At 24.8% G+C, this 26,834-nt stretch overlaps 2 non-coding genes across 2 annotated transcripts; both read right to left on the bottom strand.

Annotated features, from left to right (window-relative positions):
* Nucleotides 1–13,048: 13,048 nt before the first annotated feature.
* Nucleotides 13,049–13,130, bottom strand: Trnal-uag (transfer RNA leucine (anticodon UAG)). The gene has a single exon. It is a non-coding gene; the product is annotated as a tRNA-Leu (tRNA).
* A 4,067-nt stretch (nucleotides 13,131–17,197) lies between these two features.
* Trnak-uuu (transfer RNA lysine (anticodon UUU)) lies at nucleotides 17,198–17,270 on the bottom strand. The gene has a single exon. It is a non-coding gene; the product is annotated as a tRNA-Lys (tRNA).
* Between the last annotated feature and the right edge of the window lie 9,564 nt (nucleotides 17,271–26,834).

Genomic DNA, 26,834 nt, shown 5'->3' on the forward strand with positions numbered 1-26,834 from the left:
TTTATTTTTATTAAAAACAACTCATATGACAAAACCATTGCACTCTGATATGGAATTCTCGATTATGAATTAAAAATTAACAAAAGGAGGATTAAAAAATTTTAAAATTAATATTAAAAAGATATTTAAGTTAAAAAAAAAAGTTGAAAATCAATTTTAATAAAGCTTATTGCTATTAAATACAAAGTTAATTATTTATTTATTTAAACAGTTTTATAAAGTAAGCACATATTTAAAAATAAAGAAAACCGCGCGAAAAAACCCACTTCTTCTTTATATAAATTAATATTAATTTATTTAATTCTTTGTAGTGGAATATATAGTTGAATTTTATTTTACAAGTGTGTGTATCACAAGAATATAAATTGAAAAAGTGAAATAATATTAAATTAAATAACAAATTGTAATCTGGTTAGATAGTCGGCTAAATTATTATTAAAATATTTTGAGAGGCGTGTGGTTCTTTACTTACTCTATAGAAGATGTTTTAACTAATACTACCTTAATTCAATTGTTAAAATTACCTGCAATACCAGATGCGAATTTTAGTTCCCGCTTCTTTTTTAGCACACAACAAAAATGAAAATAACAAAATTTACATATAAATTAAAGTTATTATAAATGTTTATTATAATTAATTGTTTATTTAGTTTCAATAATGAACATCAATTCATATATTTTATAAATTAACAAGAAAAGAGAAAAAAAAATTGCCAAAATTCTTTATTATATTATAAAAATTTCTTGTCATTTTAAATGAAAATAAATTTGTCATTTTTAAGGTGCGACAGTATAATATAGGTTAAAAGACCTCATTGTATTATTGAAAACCTTGCAAATTTTATAAAAATGTATTTGATGATTTTATTTGACCTTAATAAAGTGACAATATTATGAATATTGCGAATTGATATGTTAAAGTCTTGAAAATTTTTAAAATTAAATTTTTTGTTATTAATTATAAATTAAAATTTCATTAATAAAGAACATTATTTTACTCTGTTACATTATTTTGGGAAGGAAAATATATGTACATATATTACCGTTTTCAAATAAATTAGCCATAATTTGATGACAACGAAATTCTCTAAAAATAATTCTAACTTTTTAAATTATTAATATTAAAGAGCGTATATTCTTGTACAGGTTGTTTAACATAAGGTGACAAATAATTTCAGGAATGATTCTTTGATTAATTTCCAGTAAAACATTGTATAGGTGGGGAGGGTGCAGATATATTCGTTTTCGAGCTACAGGTTGTTGAAAACAAAAAGGTACCGGACTTTTTTTGCATATAAATAAATGCTTATAACTTCAGAACCATATAGTCATCGATAGGAGCTTGTTGTACATGTAACTGATTGTTCTGTATTTTTAGTCTTAAAATTAATTTGATTTGAGCTATAGTTTTTGAGATACAGCTCATCAAAGTCAGAATTTTTGTTTTTTTTTTTCTGAATTTTTTTTTACAAAACTCGAAAATTTTTGTTATTATTTTATTATTCTAGGTCTACAAGTTAGTCCACATAACATTTTCCTCTACCTCTCATAGTTTTTCCGATAAAACGTGTTAAATATGTTTAAAAATATGTTAAAAATGCATTTTTTTGAAGTTATGGCAGCTACCCGAACCAGTACCCCGATCATGTCCAATTAAAATACGATTCTGGCTCTTACTACAATAAATAATTTGTGAAAATTTGGTGAACTTAGCTCAATTAGTTTTTGAGTTATCGTTGGGACGAACGGACTGACGGACAGACAATGCTAAATCAACTCAGAATTTGACGCTGATCAAAAACATACACTTGAGTCTATATTAAAGACCGTTGCAAACTGTAAAGCAAATTTAGTATACCCTTCGAACATACGTTCGTACTATTACTACGGTATATTCAGTAATACTTTTGAAATGACTGTTGTAAAATTTTTAAACCAAATATAATGTTACATTGTGTTACGCAGGATACGTTTCTCTAATCCTGTACATAAAAATAGTTTGAATGATATTTTATGTAATTGATTGATAAGTTGTATATATTGCTTAGTTATTTAATAACAAAAAAGTATATATAAGGATTCATTCTCAAATTGTTGTTAATAAATTTCACTCTTTTCAGAAATAACTGTGATAACTTAAATTTATTTACCTTTATTTACTTAGATTTATAATATATTCTAATTTTTATTTTCTGAAATGCATGTTTTGATGCAACTACATGTTCAGTTACCATGTTCTTGTTCAACGTATATAAGTCAAAAGTTAGTGTTCAGAGCCATTTTAAAGCCATAACAGATTTTGGTATAAAATTAATTATCTATTAAAAAAAATCATACATAATGTCTATCGCTAAATTTTTTTTAGTATTAAAGACACTCATTTAAATAAGGTATCGTGTCAAAAATTTATGAATATTCATAATATAAAGTTCATAAAATACTTTTGCGTTATTATACGCTTAATTAAGAAATGATTCAAATTTTAAAGTCAATCATTTGTAATTTAAAACAGAAGTTGTTATAAATTAGAGAACAAAAATTCCAATTTATTACTCCCACACTGCGATATAATGCACAGAGTGTGTAATCACACTAATAGTTATGAAATGTTTTTTGAAATTTGAAGTGAACATGATGCTTCATCTTGGATGCAGTTATTCTTGTTATAGAATACAAATAAATGTATAGTATGTATAGTAGAAATACGCAACTGCATATCTATATAATTAATTCATTTATATAAGACAAAGAGGGTCAGACAATTTGCGGAAATTGGTCTAATTACAAGACCAATTTCAGCAAAATTAATTTCCAAAATAATTTTGTTATCAGGATATGTACACATTTTTAAATACAATGTATTTTTTTTTTTGCAAAATTATAAGCAAATTTAATTTGTGAACGGCTCTTGTATAAAAATGAGTTTTGTTTCGCAACACTTAGTATATATGGTTATGAATAATAATAGTTTTTTAATTATATGGTTTTAACTTGTTAGACACGCTACAAATTATCATAACGTTAAACACGGGTAACGATCATAAAAATTTTTTTATATTGAATTAATTAAGGATCAATGATAGTTTAACTTAAAACAGCTTGAAAAACATTTTATTTTAAAATTTGACAAAAATATGAATATAGATTTAAATATGTGATAAAATTTTTTCTAATTTTTATCTCGATTAGCGAAATATCCTCTGAGTTAATAGTCTAAATTAAGAAATAGTATAATACTAAAAGAAAATGTTGAAAGAGTTAGGAAACAAACTGTCAAATATTCGAGTTTGTAACTAAGAAATGAATATGAAATTTGATATTGCTGTAAACATACAAGAATATTTGAGCGCATGGGCTTTTTTTTAATATATTTTTCTTCTTCTTGAATAATTCATGTATTCTGTAGGTTTTTGCTTATTAAAAATTGAAAGTGTGATTACAAATTGTTAGACTACTATATTAAATAAGTTTGGAAAAATTCATAAAAGGTTTTACAGAAAAGCACATTTGTTTTTGACATTGCTATAATATTTTTTTACATGCCTACTTTTGGAGTTAATACCTAACTTTTCAACAGTGTAGTTGACTTTTTTTAAAGCGTTTATGAAATGTTACGCCACACAAATTTCCAATGAACTTTTGCACGCTATAACCATCTTTGGGACTGCTTTTTAAAAAACTTCACACGATTATGTTCGGTGATTTTCTGTCACACATTTTTCAACCAAAAACCAAGATGACAATAATGTATTCACAAACTATTATAAAAAAATAAAAGTTTTGTGAATAAAAAAAGATTTCAACCAAAATAACAAGTGGATGAATCATGATTATTTTAAAATTTCCCTCGATAACGTAAAAATAAAGTGATCGCAGTAGAACACAAGTAAAATATAATTGCTAAATTACATTTAAGGCTTCAATTTTTTTTTATTTAATGTCGACTAAGAATCATATTATTCAAATTTATTTCGCGACCACTATAGTAACGTTGTGGTTAATTTTAGTTGTTATTTTTACATATTTTTAATACAAGTTCAATTCTATATGAAGCTAACTATTTTTTAAAGACCGTAGTGTATACTACGCTTGTGTGATGGCAACAAATTTTGCATATCGAGTTTTCATGGTAGAGAAATGTAAATAAACTATTTTTAGTGTGTGTACGCGAGTATCTCAAGTTCGACTGAACTAATTTTCATCAAATTTTTTATGTGAGTTTGTTTTGGCTATGTCACGGATTGATCAATTTTTGGGATATATCAGGACTTGGAAACTGGAATTTTTTGCAGGCCAATTTTAGATTTATGCCCATATAAAGAGAAATAATCAACTAATTTTCTTGAAATTTAATATTTAAATTTGGAGTATTAAAATAATGAACATATGTATAAATTTTTAGCAATTAGGGCTCGGGAACTGAACTAGGGGCCGAATTTACATTTTTTATCATGTCTATGGAACTAATTGATGGAATTTCTTTAAATTTGACATTTGAGTTCTGGTTGTTACCGAAACTAACTGACGAGCATTTAAGGGAAACAGGATGGCACAAAGCGAAACTTTACTAAAAACCAAATTATTACATTTTTCTAGGTATGTTAACTAAAAATTTACTACGGCCCTAAAACTTGGAAAGAAGTATTTAAAAGACATTTTTATAATATTGTGTAAGATTTTCACTTAATTAGAAAATACACATTGCGGTCGGTTATGACGTGTTGGCCACATGAGATTTTTGTTATTTTAGTACAGCACACATATGGCCTGTGTATGCAAATTTACCCCATGAATTTTATTTTAATTAATAAAAAAAATTAATATTTGGTTATTTAAATAAATAAATAATATAAGTCTTACGTTATCGTTCATCTAATTTATGATTATTGATTGAATTTTCAATGAATCTCACTTAATTAAATTATTACTTTTGGTAAATTCAACATTATGTCTAACATTAATTTGCCATAGAGAATCAACAAAATTATCAACAAAATTTATAGCTTAACAATGTTCTATAATAGTTTGTGGTCATAAAAATTTTAAGAGGTGGAAGTTTGTCTGAAAAAAAAGTGAAAAAGAAAATTACTGCTTCTTCAGAAGAAGACGTTATGAAAAATTTTTATATTCAAAATTGGCAAAAGCAATACAAAAATTACCATATAAAAAACGTTTGCTATTATTATCTTGTATCAATCAAAACCCAAAAATAAAAAAAACACATTGTAATAAAGATAGCCAAATGTTTGAAATCAATAGTGACATTAAAACACTACCAAACACAAAATAAAACGAAAAAAAAAATAAAGTTGACCGTGTCAACTCTGTGATACCCGTACGAATTGGTTATCCTAGGCGCGAGTTATGAATATCCCATAGCTGACTGTGGGACAGACCACGTTATATGACTTTAAATTACTATATTACCATATTAATTTAGGCAATATTTGTGTACAAAATTTCAGTACTTTTCAATATTTTCTAAGATATGGCTAAATTAATATTGTACGGCACCAACCACAGGAAGCCAAGAAATTTCAACGATTTTTATCACACATAAGAGCCAAGTAATAATGCACTTGTTTTTAAGAGATTTCTGCACTATAATTCCAATAATTTCTTAGATAATGCCAAATAACTTTTAAAGTTGTATGGCAGGTACTAGATGGAGCCAAGTAATTTGAACGATTTTTATGAGACATATTGGTCGTACTAATATACTCGTTTGTGTGAAATTTCAATACCACAGCTTTTTTAGTTTCTGAGATATAGCGAAATAAATTTGGAAGTTGTGTGGCAGGTACCCGAACCAGTAAATCATTTATGTATATAGTAATTCATAGTAAATCATTCGTGAAAATTTGGTGAACTTAGCTCAATTAGTTTTTGAGTTATCGCTGGGACGGATGGGTAAACAGAGCTAAATCGACTCAGGATTCGACGCTCAAAAACATGCACTTGAGTCTATATCTCAGACCATTATTTCTTAGCGTTACAAACGGTAAGGCAAATTTAGTATACTCTTCGAACATACATTCGTACGGGTATATTGATTTTATACTAGAAGATTTTAGTTTTAATAAGTATATTAAAGTATTATAATATAAGTGAATAAGTTTAAATAATACGAGCAATGCAAAATTGACCTCTTAAGTACATTATTTTGGAAATTACATGTTAGTATTAAAGGATTAAGGAAAATTCGAAAATTGAACTTATTTCGTGTGATAGTTTGATAGTTTTCTTTTCAGAAAAACACACCAAACTAGTCAACGTTTTACTCAGCAAAATAAATAATATTTTTTACGAAACAGAAACTAGAAAAGCTCAATCAGAAGCTTGAATGATGATAGTAACGAAACCATGTTTTGTACGTTATCTAATGAATAATCGTAATTCGCTATGAAATTGTATTTGCGATTAGCTAATGAAAATATTATGGAACCACCTTCATTCGTCGATTTATTGATCCTGTTTTATTATATTGGATTATAATATACGTTTATTAGATTGCCACCTATGCGGAAGTTTTTTGAAACTAAGATATGAAAAATAGATATGAAAATATATTAATTCATTTAATAAATATTCTAAGATATTATATGTGGTTGAACATAATGTTGAAAGTCATTATATTATTATTAAATTAATTTTTAAAGCTTTAAATATTGATTTATTGATTATCTTAACTAGAATTGTTTTTTATTACCGACCGCATTGCATATAGTAAAGTAGGTATTGTGGTCACACTGAATTTCAAATGTCGACTTTAAATATACTTATTGTTCAGTCATAGGAAAATATTGATAAACTATTTTTTAAAAAATATGCAGGTTGATTTGCCAGTTTGTCTTCTTGGAATAAATTGATCAACTTTTGGAGTATGTCATTGTCTGTTACATGTCAAAAATTGGACTATTACTAATGAGCTTATTCTATAGCATTGAATACTAGACTGAATTATTAATACGAGCCGAACTCACATATTATATCAGCAGATTTCTTTGAAATTTAGTTTCAATACTTCAATTAAATGTATTTAATTAAAGCTTTTTACTTATTTATAGTTAATGGTTAAACTAATAACTGATTTGTTTGAAAAAAAGTTGATTTATAATAAGTCATATTCTGCAAAAACTACACAATTGGGCCGATTACGTGCTGACCACCTCAGATTTTTGATTATTAATATCATCACACTTGTAAAACGCAATTTACTTAACGTTCTAAAATAACTTTTCTTTAAGTGCTTTTAACTGGGGGGCAGCATTTTTTCTCTTTATCATTCTTTGTTAGAAAAAATATGCAATTTAAATACCCTTGACAGTATTATATTACTGTTATTATTATTAAATAAAATTACTTATTTATTAAATATTTCATGTTACTTGTATATGAAGCAGTAATTACAAAAAACAAAATGTTAAGTAATGAACAATCATAAAATTTTTAACTAACTTGATCACTATCATCATAAATTTTTAGAGTGATAATGAATCTGCTGATTTTGTAATTGAGCCCCTACTGTTTATACAAAATTAGTTTTATATAAGTACGTATAGTCTGTAATTGAAATGTTATAAAAATAAAAAAAAACACAAAAGCTTATTTTGTTGTGATTTTTCTAGAAAATGACAATTTCATATTTTATGAAAGTTTATTCGCATTAAAATAAGTATGTGTATATACATATGTAAATATAAAAACGTGTATAATAATTATATTATGCGTTTAAAGATTTTGAAAAAGTTTATGTACAATATAAATAAGCAACCACAATGAGTTCAAAAAACTTTCTTTAACAATAATCGCAATATACAATACTGCTAACATACCATCATTTGGAGAATCAACCTCATCACCACACCGATGTGGGTTTGCCGTCGTCGGCCAGCTCATTCTACTTACACCATCCTTAAAAAACCTAATTTTTAACAGAAAATTGAAAAAATAAAACCCTAGGAATTTTTCTTTATATAAAATTTATTTTTTTTTCAATAAATATTTCAAATGTTTTCTTAATAAAATTACGGTTCCTGAAAAAATCGACTAGTTTTCAGAATGAATCAAGAACTAGAGAAAGAAAAAGTAAAGGGAAAAATTTTAGTTTTTTAAAATTAGAATACTTTATTACATGTTATGGCAGGTATAAGGCAACACGTAAAACCAAGTAAAAATTTTATTAAATATGCTTGAACTTCCTGGTAATATTTAACTAATTACTGAATCACCCTGTATGTATGTGTAAATGTTATGTACATCTATAAATTTTTCTTTAATTTTAGAAGAAAATTAATATTTTTAACAATTTTTTGTGTTTTCAAGAGTTGTAACCTCCGATTCAATTACATGAAAAGTCACAGGTAAGAGAAAAACACACAGTAAAACAATAATATTAATTGAATGTATTGTAATTCATATTTGTAATGAGGTAAGTTTTCTGGTACATAAATTTTTACCGTAAAAAATCTAATGAATACAAGTCCCATTCATTCAAAATTATTAATAAATAATTTTCCAATGATGTTTTTTTTTTTATTAATAAATTTTTGCATTGGAAATTCGCTCTAATTTCATTCTATAAGATAACCTCAAATTACTAACAATGACAATGAGAAGACATACAAATACTTATCGTAATTGTTCAAGTAAGCTTAAAATTTTATAAAATGTGGTATTGAAAATGTTTTCAAATAAAAAAATTCATGTTACACAAGCAAAAAATTTAATATCATGCAGGTCTTGCTACAAACTGAAATTCCCGTCTAGTTTAAATGAACATTTTTATTGTTAGATGTACATCTATTTAAGACTTGAAAAATTTTTAGTTTAAGAAACTTTTCGAATAATGGATTGTCAAGAAAACAATATTTTTAAACATAAAACAAAATAATTTGAAATAACATTCCCTTTACAAGTGAGGTAAGTATCTGCGTCAAATTTCAAATGGTTAACTATTTGACATATCTTTAGCCTGAATTATTATTGCCTTCTAATGGTGTTACAAATTGGATATATTCCTTATATGATATATAGACGACATACATATTATTCTAACATTAATATGAATTTTATTGTACACACAAATAATATACATGCATGCAGAAAATGGTTCATAATAATTTTGCAATTCAGAGCTCTCACATTTATGTAATAATAATATCAATTTATTATTCATTCATTACCATCATGTTTAACAAAATAATTAAATGAATTTTAATTATACGTGTAACTATTTTGCATAATACGAATAAGTGAAAAATGGAAAATACAAAAGTACTAATAACGATAATTAAAATTGACTGTAATGTTACTGTTATACCAGTAATTTTAATTATTTTTGTTATATTATACAAAAGAGAATCATATAGCATTAGTAAATTAGGAAGCACTCTTGAAAAATATAAAATTAAATATGTATGAATGTTCATAATATTTTTGATAAGCTGCATTAAAAAATAAAAAGTTAAAAAGAGTTTTGGTATGCGTATGATTATTTAATCTCTTCAGTTTCATATAAACTATAATTTTATTTAATAGTACTTCTTAAATATTAAATTTAATTCATCTTTTGCAACTTATTCATAATAAAGGGAAATAAAACTAGTCGCGCGGAACTGTCAAAATTTTAATATTATTTTGAAACCCTCTCTATATATTAAGAGCAAATTTATTATCAATGACAATTTTAACTAAAGTGCTTAGTACTGCTTACTATAAAATCACTATGTATTTGAGTGATTGAAGGAATTAAAATAATTACGAAATTCTACAATACTTTTATATAAGACCGAGTCAAGTCACTTCTGCGGGATATTTTGCACCTTTATTTTGGATTATAGCAATGTTATTTTTTTTAAATAAAATCAACAGTTTTCGGCAACTGGGTTTTTTGATTTTATTTGAATTCTTGATTTTTTTCAGTATGTAGTAATTGAATTTCAGTAAAACATAAAATTGACTTCTTCATTAAATTATATGAAATAGGGTAGAATTTATTTAAAATTTTTTAAGAAATTAAATTCTTTCCGATTTTATCCAATTTCCATTCCCACATAAAATATTATTTTAAGTAAATAATAGATAAAATTATAATAACCTGTTCCATTTAAAATGTCAATATACATTTTTATTGAGCTTAAATATAATTTATATTACAGTGTTTGTTTTTTATTATCAATACAAATTTATAGATATACGAATATATTTTTGTTATAAAATCTATTAAAAAAATTATTAAAATTATTTATTTTATATACACAATAAAAATTTATTATATATAATATTGAGAAAATGTTAATGAATAGTATTTATTTGAATTCAAATTAAATTTAACAAATTAGACAATAAATAGCGGCATAAACTCTATTTCAATATGTTAAAATACATAATATATAATTCGGCAAAAAAACATTCAAATTCAAATTATATTCCAAATTAAACACTACAAGTCTTAAAATAATTGTTATGACAACACTTTTGCGCTTGCTAATATCGCTTGGGTTTCTGATAACAGTGGTTGGGTATATAAACAACTTCAAACTACTTCACCGATAATATTTACGACCTTTGCCTTTCTTGTTAGCTAATATCGTTTTTGAAACATAACTGGGGTTATGAGGAAGTGTCCAACCGCGGTGATTTTGGAACTAACCCCACTGCATCGATTCGAGGTAGCGGCCATTAAGGTCTGGGGAAAGAATGGGGTTGGAATATTCGGAACTGGGGATCGGAAGAATCGCACCGGCGAGGTTCCAGAACTGCCAGGAACGATATGGTTAGAATATATGGCTTTGAAAAAAATTTCACCTGGTCGGAACATAAACTGTTCGTTGGGAATTAAGAAAGGAATCAGAGGAGAGGTATCTTGACGGGACATTGCAGGAGAGAGAAAGCGAAGGAACTTCAAGATTTTGCGGGGAGGATGAGAAGACCTTGGGTCACCTTCTGGGATATTGTGGGGCTCACATCCGCAAAAAAGGGGAAAGAATTTATTAAAAAACAAATCAATAATATATTGATTTGTTAATAATTAAATAATTGTTAATAATATTTACTTAATAATATTGTTTCGTTGTTTTCATTGTTGTGTTCGATTCAGTTATCTACGTATATACGTATGTGTTAAATCAATTTATTTAAGTTTATATGCATATGTATGTACCTATATTAAATTATATAAAGTACTTCAACCAAAAAATTCACATAATCAATAATATTATATGTACATATGTATTTACTAAATTGAATTTTACAATATCTCATAGGCAGCAAGAATGAATTTTGCATTTGTATACTTAATATAAAATTTCGCAAGCCACAAAAAAAATTTATATTCCTTTTTCCTGAATTTTAATAAATTAAATTTTTATTTTAATTTAATCGGTACTGATTGATAGATTTCTTTATTATTTAAATTTTGATTTGAATTTTTTTTATTTTAATATTTTATTTTTGTCTAAATATTTTACGACTCAAATTTTTATTACAAATCATAAAAATTATATTGACTATTCGTTTTCAATTTGTTTTAGAAAATAGGCATTAACATATTTTATAATTTTTTCTTAAACTTGGAAAACACCTGATACAAGTCGTACTTTTTATGTTCTAAAGTAATTTGTTATTCAAAATTAGGTACGCATATTATATTCGAAAATTCGAAACAAATAAAATTTTAAACCGATAAAGAAAAATATTGACTTGAGAACAAGAAAACTTCTACATATTTATATACACATGTTATGCATATATGCACGTGTGTATATACATATGTAAATGTAGGTAAATAAAAAAATATTTTTTTTTAATAAAATTGTAAAACAGGGTGTAAAACACATACTCTTACATAAAAAAAATTTCGAATGGTTATAGGTTCTTACATTCAAAATGTTTGTTATAAAAGTGCAGATAGGTATATAGTTGATGCTTCAAAATAAAAAAAATCAACAGACAATGGGAGAAACTATGACTTTAAGTTGCCATATTACCATATTAATTTATGCCAAATTTCAGTACTGTGTTTTGAATATTATCTAAGTTAATAACTACTGAAGTTGTATGAGAATTACCAGAAGGAGCCAAGAAATTTCTACGACTTTTATCAAACACATTGACCCTACTAATGTACTCGCTTGTGCGAACTTTCAATACCATAGCTTTTATAGTTTTTGAGATATAGCCAAATAACTTTTGAAGTTGTATGGCAGGTACCAGAAGAAGCCAAATAATTTCAACAACTTTTATCAGATACATTAGCCCTACTAATATATTCCTTTGTGTGAAATTTCAATACCGTAGATTTTATAATTTCTGAGATATAGCCAAATAACTTTTGAAGTTGTATGGCAGCTACCCGAACCGGTACTCCGATCATATCCAATTTAAATAGGGTTCTGGCACTTACTACAATAAATCATTTGTGAAAATTTGGTGAACTTAGCTCAATTAGTTTTTGAGTTATCGTTGGGACGGACTCACAGACAAAGCTAAATCAACTCAGAATTCGACGCTGATCAAAAACATACACTTGAGTCTATATCTAAGACCGTTATTTTTTAGCCTTACAAACGGCAAGGCAAATTTAGTATACCCTTCGAACATACGCTCGTACGGGTATAAAAATATGTATTTACGTTACGCTATACTGAAATGGACAGCATACTAAATACAAACATGCATATATGAACAGCATAATATACTAAAATTCTATGAAATAGAAAAATAAATTTTATACCCACAACAATTTGTTATTACATTCAGAGCATTAGAATTAAAAATTTTGGGTCCAGTATAGTATAGTCCAATATAGTGAGACATTTTAAATGCTTTTCACAACAATGCTATATTTGGAAGATAGTAAAATGTCTGGAATTAATAGCAATATAGTATAAATTTTTTTTACTAGTAAAATATTTGTTTGTCATTTTAATTTATTATTATTAGCTTGGAAATCAAAATATTGTTACATAACCAATTTAAAAAAAATTTAAAACAAAGAAAAATGTATTGGTTTTATAAAACCAAAGAAAAAAAAATAAAAAGTTAATGACAGCGGAGGGATTCGAACCCTCGCCTCCGAGGAGACTGGTGCCTAAAACCAGCGCCTTAGACCACTCGGCCACGCTGCCTCCTGGACACTACTCCTATTTTAGAACATTTAACTAAGAGAAATTATTAATCGGCACCTAACCTACTAAAACAAAATTTACAATTGAATTTCATTTGGGCAGGTAATATTCTTCTTAAAAAATAATTTGTGGTATTTATGCAAACCATAAAAGCATGCGCATCTTATTTAAACAATGTTTGTATGGAATATGTGTATTTGCATGTGTTTTGTTTGTTATGGGTATTTTGCATTTTTTTATATGTATTTAGATGCATCAATCTTTTACACATTTGCTTAAAAATACATACATATGTATATTATGTAAATAATTTCAATTTTAGACCCTCGGCATGCATTCATGCATATAATTTTTTATAAAATTACATACACCTAGATATTAACACAGGTAGGTACATACCAACATAGTATCTGGTGCGCAGATGTTAACATTCCCTTGTTATACATTAAACCTAGGAGCATTACTAAGATCACAGACACTTATGAATTAATATGTATGTATGTACCTAACTACTATAACTGTAAGCAATAAATGTAATAATTGTTCTTTGAAATCGAGATTAGAAAATATTCTAGGTAAACTATACACTTATTCAAAAATTGCTTATTTACCTAGTTAGCCGGTTTACATGTTTTTAATGATGAAATAAAAAAAATAATTAAATTTAAATATTTTTTGTTGTTTTTTGAGCAACGGAAATGCCTATAACATTACGGAAATTCTTTAGCTTCAGTACAAATCTACATATATTATGTAGACACAAGCTACATACATTTGTATTTATACATCCAAGTTAATAAAGTATATTGTTAATATAATATTGTGGTTTTGAATCTGAAAAATCTTGCTCCGAGTTAAGATTTTTAAGAATTTAAAGTAAACATTTACTTTTTCTTAAAAATCTTGGCTTTTTATACTCCTTTCTTTAAAAGTCTGAAAGTAATTTATGTAAAATAACAAAGTTCCATCCATATCTTCGTCTCTCAATTTCTTCACAATGTCTTTAGTCATTGTGATTATGATATTATTTTCTCGATAAAATTTAAGTAGCAAATTTTATTACGAAACATGATAATGAATAATTACTAAACGAAATTATTATTACCGTATCTTATTTGGATTTGAAATTTATGTTATAAAAAAATCGTAAAAATTTCAAATATATTAAATTGAAGCTTTTGTGGAACTTACATTCAAACATACATACAAAAAATTAATGTGTATATGCACAATGTATTCACATAAAATGTACAACGAATAATTTATTCTTATATCATACAAAAATAGAATGGAACGATTGAACATCACCAAAATCTTTAAATAGCCAGGCACAATAAAAAAAAAACAAAATACATAAATATAAATTTTTTAAAATATAAAATTTCAGTTCCAGAAATTTGGATGTAAATGTCTTAAAAAAAAATCTTTTAAAATAAAACATAATCAAAAAGCATTAAAACAAAAGTAAAAGTGGATATTAGGTGTTATTTTTCATATAATTGAATATCAATCAAATCCGTGGGGGGCCATAAGTTTATTAAAATGTTTTTTATCAAACACGTTGCATATACTATATAACTTATGTCCTATACATAGGGACATAAGTATGTCTGTATAAATTTAACTTTATGTATCATTCAGTAAAATTAAAAAATATTAATTTTTGGACAATCTACAATTCCATGTATTTTGAAGTGAACTTTGTAATTTTAATACAATTAGTGACTTTTGGCTAGAATTAACAATTTTAAAGACTTCATCTATTATTTTCGTCTCAATTACGTTAATTTGATTGAAGTGTCTCGAAGTGTCAATTTTATAGGAATATATTGAAAACTTAGCGCGACTTCTTCCTTTGAATAAAAAATAAGAACTTTGAGCTAATTATGCGTGTCTTACAATAAAGCTCATTTTTCTAAACTTTGTAAAATATTGGAAAAGAAATATTTTTTATCTATCTCTTTTCGATACTCTTATGAGCTTCATTGAATTTATATAAAATCAAGAACTTAAAACTTATACTTTAGCTGAGTGTTCAATTTAATTATTTCTTATGCTAACAGTAAATTTTTTTTAAAACATTATTTCAAAGTTTCTCCAAAAACTCTGCAATAATAATTTTTGGATAACATCGTTAATAATTTAACAATATCATATCTAATTTTAAAACTAACCTTGCCTTTAAAAATCTGAAGGAAGAATTTTAAGTGATAAAATAATTCACATCATACGAGAAACTACATAAATATTGTAGTTAACTAATCTGAATAAATTTTTATTTTGAAAGAAAGTTTATTTTGTGAAAGATTTTGTATAAACTTACTTGCCGCAAATACTACTAATAAATACTATTTATCGCAAAATCAAAATTTGGTTCGTCCTTCCTTAATAAATGTCGAATAGACAAGCATATTAATAATATTAATGTTGGTCAAGCCGTATAACTTTATATTTTACTTCTTCATTTTTGAGTAACCAAAAAAATTGGTTCTTCTAGAACAAATAGGTTAATTAATTTTTATGCGGGTTCCATAAAATTTATTTTATTTCAATTCAAAAATGGGATATCAAAAGAATTTTTTTCTTGTATTATCATGCCTATACCTACTTTTTATGTGTTAAAATATTTATCAGCAGTTTAGGCCAACTTTTAAGGTATTGGGACTTATATATTTCATTTTTATTGTATGTTACTGGTATTATGTAATTTTAATCTTGTTAAAATATTCGAAGTTTCTTAATAGATCTTAACAATAGATATTCTTAACAATTTACTAAAGCTAGGAGTATATTTTTAAAACTATTGTTTTCAAATTGTGATAACGAACGTCAAGCATAATAAGTCAATTTCTAATTTGTATTTGACTGCAATTTGGCGTTTCAATTTAAATTTATAAATTAAATACAATTACGTTATTCTGGAAGTTCAGATTTCAAACGATAATATAAAACTACCTATGTAAGTTTTTTTTATAGAAAAGTCGTTCTAGTTTCTGCCCCATTGGTCATGTCAATTTTAATATAAAATAAATGATTTATTTATTATGTACACATATGTAAATCCATATTGTGCACTTATTGAATAAATATTTAAATCTTTTTATTCTGATTAATCATTTTATTGTAAATTATCGGAACCGCTCCTTGTTGGTATAATAGTTAAACACTCCTCCTTCCTATTAAAATTCATATTAAAGAAGATAGAGAAACACAACAAAAACCCACCCAAGTTTAAATTTTACTTTTTAAATCTGTAGATGGCATACATGTTTATGTACATACATACATTTATGTATATATAGGTAATATGTATGTTATAACAAAGTCAATTTCCTTTATCTACTTAAGTCAATTATTATAATATTAACAAAAACTTAAAAAAATCTTCTCAAGCACTTTTTTTTTCATCTTCATAAACAAAAAAACGATATAAAAATTTCTTTTGAAATCATAACTTGAAAATAAAAAGTTATAAAAAATATTTTAAAGGTTTTAAAAAGTTCCAAATAAAAACGTTTGGCGACAGAACGTCTTTGTCATTGTTATTAAAGAAAACAAAACGGTAAGATGAAACTTTTTATTTTATCTTTAGAATAGCGTTCAACCATTCTGAATCACTTTCTATGAACATTGTGATTGGAACTGGATAATAACATGATGTTAACGTTATAGATTTTAAAATCATTGATGATTTGCTAATTAGCTATTAAAATACCACACGTTTTTAGTATATTGAATAATTTTATTATATTTTTAATTTAATATACTAGTTAATTAACTTAAATAAAGAAGAAAATAAAAATAAAAACTCTCATTTTTATTAAATATGTATAACCTAAATTCTACTGGCAGTGGTATAAATTCCAAACCCAATTTTGTATACATTTTTATATCGCAATATGCAAACATATGTACAAACATGTGTTTGTATATTTATTTATTATGCATACTGGTAAATAAATGAATTCTTGTGTAATTCATTTACTTATTTTCTCAAATTTTCTCAATTTAGAATTATCTTCAAAAAAAAAAAAATTAAAAATGGATTGTTCCAAAAAAAATATATTCGCCCGAGCAGGGACTTGAACCCTGGACCCTTGGATTAAAAGTCCAATGCTCTACCGACTGAGCTACCCGGGCCATATTTTAAGCTGCTCTTATACATAATATTAATGGTATAGGATTAAAAATAAAGAAGGTTTTAATACTTAGTAAAAACTTAATTTTAAGTAATAAAATAAACAAAAATACTGGGTTCTTAGTAGTTATTATTAATTATTATATATATACATATATACATATTATGTACATGCATAAACAGATAGAAATTAATTTTTATATAAAAAAAAATTATAAAAACGCGCATGTAAGCAATTAAACACTTGACTAAGTCTAAGCAAATTACAAAAAAAAAAATTTCATTTTTGAGTCTAATATATCACATTATAGTTCGACTTGAATAATTTTTGCGTTATCTTTTCATTATTACTTGATCGACCTCTAACACGACTGAACTTTATACCCTACAACTATTACAAACAGATTTTAAAAATGAGTTTTTGAAATATTTTAAAACTAGGTTTTCAGGGTGAGGCATTTACCCGAACCTGTCATTCCATTTTAATAAAACTTGTAGGATGTCACTCTGCTAGATTAATTACTTTTATAAATATTTAAAATTATGTTTTAGAGTTATAACTTATTTACATTGTATCTTTATATCGTGAGTTTTAAAGTTAGTAACTACCTGAACCAGTAGGACTGAACTAACGTTCAATCAGATGGAAATATCAAATCAACTCAGGGTTAATATACCCTTAAGGTCTTCAAGTTATGAAAAATGTAGGGTGTAAAATTCATAATATGGTATATCTATAATTAAATTACTCAAATGTGAATACTAAATTTTTGTTGATTGTCACAAAATATAATTTTGTATTAAAAAGTAAGTATTTGAATACTTTACAGTTAACTTTAGAGCATGTGCTAGATCAAGTTTTGTGAACTTCTATAAACACTACATAAAATATATGTACGTGCTTTACTGCTCTAATGAAACCCAGCTTAAGATACACGAAAATAATAATATTGTTGTTCACCGATACAAAAATTATCTAAAAAATTACTGTACCTTCAATTATTCTTTTACTGTATTATAGGGGTGCTTAAATTAAATTTAATTATGCATGGATGTGTTATGTGATGATTAAGTTAAAGTACGCAAATAAAATTTATTAACTTAAAATATGTATACATTATGCATGTACACAATTTAAATTTCAATGTTTTTAAAATATCTAGTTGTTTATAAGTTAAATGTTAATTATTAAATAATTAGATACTAAAAATTTATGATTATATGGGTTATAAAATTAGTATGCTAATATAATATTGGTATAATAAATTGACTAATAACTACATACCCAATATAGGAACAAGGTAACGTAATTAAAAGGTAAAAAACTGCAACTGTTCCAAAAATTCTACTTTGTTATGTAAAAGGTACAAATAATATAGTGTGATTCATTAAAGAGAAATGTATTTTTTAAATGCATATTATGTACGTGTACACAAACAACCTATATCTACAATTGTTTAGAAGCGACTCTTTTCGTAAATTTAATTCGGGGATCAGAACCAAAATATTCAATAATTTCATTAAAATTATTACACATTAGGGTGTAAAAAAATTTTTTTTTGTTTAATCGAATCAATATTGTTATTCACGAACTATAAAGATAGTTAGGTTGAAATTACATTAATGGAAAAATCAATTAAAGAAAAATGATGTAACATGTTACCACGACTTTCAACAACTTTTTTTTTTTCGTTTCTGACAAAGAAGTCCAAAAATATGCACAAAATGCTCAGAATTTGACAAAAAAAAATTGATTTCAGTCTAAAGAAATAAAAGAAAATATTTTGAAATTTTTTCATCCACAAGTTAGTGAAAAAAACTGTTGATGTCAAGGGAATTCCTTTTGAAATTCAAATGGAAATGCTTGATTTGCAATGGCAAGACGATTTCAAAAAATATTTTTACAATAAAATGATAATAGCATAAAAAAATCTGATGTGGTCAACACATAACCGACCGCAATGTGTATTGTTTAGTTAAGTGAAAGTCTTACAGAATACTACAAAAATGCCTGTTTAATACTTCTTTCCAATTTTTTAGCATTAGAAAGCTTATAGTTTACATACCTAGAAAAATGTAAATTTGGCTGATTATATCTCTTTAAGTCTTTATAAATGCAAAAATATATATTTGACCCGTAGTAAACGTCCAGTTGCCAACACCCAATTTTTTCCAAAAGTTAGGAGGTTTCGCGGATAAATTACGCGGTAAAAATTGCGCGAAAAGGACCAAAACATGTAAAAGTGCTTTTTCTCAGCATTACATTATTAAAATATAATTTTTCAGAATTGTGGAACAAATGCGCTTATCGTATTAAGTATGTATGTATTGTTATGTATATCAGTCAGTTTATCTATCACTTCTTCAAAATACTTCGTACACCTTTAACCAAAATGAGAATACTTGTCTCCAATAAAAAAAAAAACATAATATAAAAATTCCAAAATTTTGTTATTTTTGCAGTATGTTAGTATTGTGATTAAAACAATATAATAAGCCACTTAATATATTTTAAAAATACAGAAAAGGCGTAAAAATTCTAAAAATATTCTTGCATACAAAAGTATTCATAATTTTTTTACTGAATCTTATTATTTTTATAAAATCTGTAAGAATAAAGTTCAATAAAGTTCAAAATTTTGTTCTAATTAAAACCGTAATGAATGTTGTCTTGAAAACTTCTTAACGTCAAGTTTATTTTAAGAAATCCAGTTGAACTTTAAAAATAAATGTTTAAATTTTTGTTTTTTTTTTTTTTAGGTTACTCCGAGGAAGGTTTTTGCACTCGTAAAGTAATTCATGTTTTGTCAATTGAAAAAATCAAGTTCAGTCAATATAAGGCGCTATACAAAAAATGCTAAATAAATTAAGAGAAGTTGATCTTACCGAAAATTGATTAAAATTAAATGAGCTGCATTTTTATTGCAGTATAAACGTATATATATATATTCTTATATATGTATGTGAACATACCCACATTTATATAACGTCATGTATTTATTAAATGTATTTATACCTATATTCTTATGTATATGTTCTTGCTCAGTTTCGTATTCTGAGTCGATTTAGCCATGTCTATCCATTCGTGTAAAGCGATAACTGGAAAAATTATTAAGCTAAATCCATAAAATTTTTGCTAATAGTTTACAATGATAAATTTGGGGACCCTATTTCAACCTAAGATATTTAACCAAACAACTTCAGAAGGTGCTTATCATATATAATATTTGAGAAACTTTTCAGATCACAGTATTAATATTTTGCACAAATAAACTTATATTTTCATCATTATTTGACCATGTATCAGAAGCTATTTAGTTACTGTTTTAAAAATTCATTCGTGTTTTCTCACACAAAAGCTTGAGAAATAATGCTCATTAAAACTTTTGAATAATATCTAAAACTTAAGAAATCCTTAAAAAAAATAAAAAATACTTTTCAAAATTCTGAGAATGATAAATCAAAATTTTGGTCTATATGAGAATATTTGAGATAATCTTTTAATCCGAGAAAATATTTTCATATATTTCCGGTGATTAATAGATAAGAAATCCCATAAATATAAAAATTTTAAAATATTTTATTGTCAAAACAAAATTAAAAAAAAGAAGTTCAATCAACTTATATTTTGCTTTTTTTAAACTGACTAATTTATTTTAAGATATAAATACATATAGAGTCCACTAATTTATTATTTACCACTGAACATTAAGAATATACATTGATTATAAATTTGTTGGTAAATTTTAATAAATTACAATTTTGTTTCTTAAATATTTAAAAATTTTAAATTTCCTCCTATGCAAAACAGCACTTAGTACACATGAGATTGACTTTGATGGAAAGCCATTTGCGGGAATGTGAACGGCGAATCTCGATTCTTCAGAATAATTCTAACATTTAAAAACCACTTACACGTATACCTAGTATTTACACATTACATGTGCAAATATGTACTATTTTATGGTTAGTATTTGGGTTTGAACACTAATTACTGAAAATAATATAGAGTCTATTATCATGTGGAGTCATTTAATCATAGTTGGATATTATTATTTTTAAAACGTATGTATATAGACCGAAAGTAATTCATATGTAATTGAATTGGGTTTTTACGAAAAACATCATTATCGTTTATAGATTCTCTTCTCGAAATAAGCCGTTTTATTAGAACTATACTAGCTAATTGTGAATCATTGCTTCATCATTGCTTCACATTCCATTGTGAACATCCCATTCTATTCAACATTGCTTCATATTCCATTATGAACCATTTCTATTTCGTTTAATTAACGCATAAAACTGTTAATATAATATACATATATCTATTAAAGAATTGTTATTCGTTATCTCAAAAATACCAGTCAATGTAAAGATTTACACCATCTTACATAGAAAATAAATTTCAAATCCTTAGTAATAAAACCTATAAGTTAAATTTAGTTATATCTTAATATCGTGCAAAAAATCGTAAGATTCAATAACTTCTTTTGATACTGTTCCGGATTAGTTTTGAGTCTTATATTGCACATTGTTATAATATTTTCGAAAGTTTATGAACGTGTATACTTATGTATATCTCATCGATGTTATTCTATATGTTCAATATGCTATTAATATGTTGCTAATATTTAAAATTTTATTATTTTATTCAGTTATTTCTTAAGTTAATTTAAAAAATTTGTTAAGTTAAATAACTAATCGGATGAACTAGGAATTGAAATCCTACAGAAACATATTAATTTTAATCTATTGACTTATGTTTGCAACCCATAATATAAACCAGGACTTCTTAAACTGTGGGTCGCGAGACTACTGAAAGGGGGTCAAAAAATTGATACAAAAGTTTATTTTTTCTATTGAATAAATATATATATAGTTTTATGTCATTCTATTTATTGTGTTTTATTACGACCGATATCCCATCAACGTTTATAATTATATATATGTGAAATGAATGGGTACGTATTCTTTAATCCTTATTTTATTTACATTGTAAAATAGTGCAATATTACATCTACATCTACGGTTAATATATATTTCATTATATGGAGGAGGGGGTCATTTAAAATTTCCTAAGCTTGAAAGGGGTCGCTATATAAAAAAGTTTAAGAAGCCCTGATATAAACAATAAGTTTCACTTTTGTTTAAATGGTGTGGTTTACATTGCCCTTCGCCCACTCTTTCGACAACCAATATCTGTCTTTAAGAGCACAGTTTTATACCAGATATTTTTATATTGCACTCACATAATATAATTAGTATTAGTTTTTCAAAAATGATTTTTTTTTTTTAATACAAAATAACAATAATTTATAACATTATGTAATAGCAGATATTATAAACCAGAAATGAAGTTAATCAATTGAAAAGAAAGAAGCAAAATTGTACTCAATTTTTCTTTGATCATTAGAATTTTTGTTTACTACAAGTTGTATGAATTTTAGAGCTTAAAAATTTTTTAAAATTAAAGAAATTTCAATTGATTTTCGATTTTTGGGTATAAAATAATATATTTGGGTTAGTTTCGCTTAAAGATCGGTTCCAAATCTGTGTCTAAGCTATAGTTTTATTTAGTAGCAAAATAAAGAAATCTTGTAGAATGCTTTTTATCTTTTAATAATGCTGTTATCGAATAACAGCATTATTTACAGTTATGTAAATTCTCATGGAGCTGAAGAAACTTCCTGATCCGATTTATGTATATATAAATTGACAAAAGAGGGGAAAGCGTATATTTTAATTAGAAAATAAAACTCTTAATATTTCATTTTTTTCTTTTAGATTTTTATTTTTAAATTAAATTAATATATTTTTTTTTATTTATTTTTGTATTTATTTATATCTTTGCTTAACTTTAAAATAAAACTTAATTTTCACAATATTTAAACATATACATGTATAGTTTATTTATTATACATATATATAAATATTTTACATTCGTATGTATATATGAAAATATATAATGTACTTACATATACATATACTATTCCTTTAATTTTTTTTGCATTCATTTGTTTATTTTTCATTTAAAAATTTTTCTTTTTTTTTTTCATTCAACAAAAATTTTTTCTGTCTGTGTTCCCTACAAAAATGGTATTTAATTTAAATGCAAATTTTTTTTAACTTATTTTATATAACTTCTGTAAAGTAGGTAATCGTAATAAAATAGGAAATTATTTAATCGTACAATGAACAAAAGAAAAGTAAATTATCTTTAATTATTTTTTCAAAATTACGAGTAATAATAACGTAAAAAATAAATTTATATTATTTAATAATTATTATACAACATTGAAAAAAATATATGCATAAGTATTTTTAATGAGAAACTGAAGTGATAAAAGTTAATATGATAGTTAAGTTAGTATATAATACGGTAGTACAGAAAATATAGTTTAAATATAGCAATATTGCAGTAGGTAATTGAAATTTAATACAAAAAGTATTTTTGTATAACTTAAAAATATATATTTTTTAAAAATAGAATAAACAGTAATATACCTACTTATATATATATATATATATATATATATGTATATCTTAAATATAATACTCGTGAATATATATATATATATAATATATTTATCTATATATTATGTATTTAATAATATACATTTAAATTTTATATTTTATACATTTTGTGCCTTAAAAATTCAATTATGGTTGTATACCTATAAAATTTGCCTTATTCTGTTTTAAAAATCTTCCTTATTCTGTTTTCATTTTACTCTTTTATAAATAAATATGTAAGTATGTATATATATATATACTAAGTATTCGTAATAATATTTTATATATTAAGTGTATATATTTTTTTTTCTTTAAATTTAGAACATCTAATATAATTTTATCTCCTAAATAGAATTTATTAATTTAAATATTTTTATGTATGTATATTTAAAGAAATATATAATAAGCGTATATTTTGTTCTTTTATTTATTTTACTATTATTATTAAGTTTTTTATTATTATTTTTTTTTTTTTCAATTATAAACACAAAGCAGTTCTTTTTGGAAACTCATCTTTTATTTTTTTGTATGAAGTTGCAATATTTTTTTTTTTACGTTTTAATATATAATTTTTTTTTTTATTTTTTTCTTTTTTGTTGGAACACTATACATTTATTACAAGAGTGCGTATATTACACTTTTTATAAAAATATAATTTATTACAGTTATTTATTTTTATAATAATTATAATTTTAATATTATTGCATTTATTACACATTGTGTATCAAAATTCAATAGAGTTGGGTCAAAAAATGGTTTGTTAAGTAGCATTTTTCCCTTCAACAAGTGAAAATACGGCGGTTAAACACAATTTTTTATTTTATTACTCTCAATTCATAATTTTAAGAATATAAATTATATATTTTGTATATGAATACAAAGTGTATCAAATAATTGCATACATTTAGGACGAGAGGAAAAAAAAGTTGAAAGAGACATTAACATAATGGCTGAATTCAATTAATAACTGTGCTAAGATAAAGAATTAATATTTATCTTAACACACTTGTTAACCGAGGAAGCGCTTGCATTTTCGGAAATTTAAGGAACCAAAAATTCAAACTTTACAAATTTTTGAAAGGCGATAATTTAAGATGGGATAAAGGTGTAAAAAAATTTTCATCTACGAAATAAAATTTTTGTTTTTGTTTAACCTGTTGCAAATTCCCATCCTCTTCTAGATGGGAAACGACATCAAAAATTTGAAAAAAAAGATAACGTTTAATTTTAAGATAAAAGGTTCGGGAATATTTTTTCTCATTCAATTACATAGCATAAAATTTGGAATTTAAGAGTTTCATTGCGTAAATAATGTTACACGCAAATTTATATGTCTTAATAAATTTTACTTTTTAAAATATTGAATATTGAAATCTTAAAATTTTAAATATAATAATATGTATGTATATTGATTTTAATAAAAATTATGTAAAAAATTATTTAATATTAAATTTTTGGACTTTTTACATTGCGTCTTGACTCTTATTTTTTATGTAATGTGGATAATTTTTTTTTGGATATTCAAAAAAACTGTGCTTTAATTTCGTAAATATCTTAAACTGGGTTATTTAATAATTTTTAAATTTTTATAAAAATACTTTGCTATTACATATTTTTTTCGGATTGCAATGAAATTTTGAGAAAATTAAATAGTTTTGAAAGAAAAATTAAAAAAGTGGTCAGCACATAACCGAATGCAATGTGTATTGTCTTGTTTAGTGAAAGTATTGCAGAAGATTATGAAAATGCCTTTTCAGCACTTTCTTCAATTTTAAGGGAGTTAGCAAGCTTTTAGTTAACATACTTAGAAAAAGTGTAAAATTTGCTCTCAGTAGAATTTTGCTTTGTGCAACCTGAATTGCGCTCACCAGTTAGTTTCTGCAATAACCATATAGTACTTAAATATCAAACTTGAACAAATTTCATTAATGCATTCTGTAGATATAATAAAAAATATAAAATCGGCTCCCAGTTCGGTTTCCGAGCCTTGATTTACTAAAAATTTATAGGTCCATTGTTATAACACCTCAAATTTAAATATTAAATTTTAAGGAAATTGATTGGTAATTTCTTTTTATATAAGGAACAATGTAAAATCGCCCAGCAAAAAGGTTCAGTTCCCGGGGTCTGATATAACCCAAAAAATGATCCAAGCTATAGTCAAAATAAATTCAGAAATAAAATTTCATCAAAATCGGTTTAGCGAGATACCTGCGTGGACACAGACCGACAGACAGACCAACATCTCTCTTATATTTATGCTTCATTACTAAGGACATTTTATTTATGCTTCTTTACTATGGAGAAGTGCATTCCCACCGAAAACTCGACATCCGAAATTTAATGCCATCACATAATGCCATCTTGTTGCAATGCGGTCGTTAAAAAGGTAGAACATGTTAAATTTATTAAAATATTACTTGTTCCACTTGAGTTTGAATGTTATTCTAATAAATATAAAGTAATCATTTTTATGCGGGTATAATAATATTAAAATTTTATAATTAATAAATTTTTAATAAAAAACTGAAGTTTTTCAAAAAATTCACAATTTTAATGAAATTTCAATTTTAAAAATTTCATTTAATTATTTTTTTTGATACACACAAATTTTATATAAATATTTCTTATATAATATAAATAGAGTATTTTGATTATTATTAATTTTTTTTCTCTCTTTTTTTTGTTTTTTGTTGCTTATATAAAGGTACAAATGTAAGTATATAAATATATGAGTTATATAATTTTTTCTTATAGTTGTTTTTTTTTTAATATTGGAATATTACCCCAAGCACAGTATAAAATTTATTTTATTTCGTTCTGATACAAACTACAATTACGAATTACAATTTATACTAAAAGAGAACATTGTATTTAACCTTTTTTTCTTCGTTATATTTTATTTTAATAATTAATATATAAGAATTTTTTAATAATTATAATTTTATTTATATAAATATGTACATTCATACAGATAAATATGTGTATATACATATATATATATATATACTTTTGTAATAATATGGTTTTTAAATTATTAAGAATTTTATTGT

Source organism: Condylostylus longicornis, unplaced genomic scaffold (genome assembly GCF_029603195.1).
Source record: "Condylostylus longicornis isolate FDR11 unplaced genomic scaffold, ASM2960319v2 ptg000004l, whole genome shotgun sequence".
Taxonomy (NCBI): Eukaryota; Metazoa; Arthropoda; class Insecta; order Diptera; family Dolichopodidae; genus Condylostylus; species Condylostylus longicornis.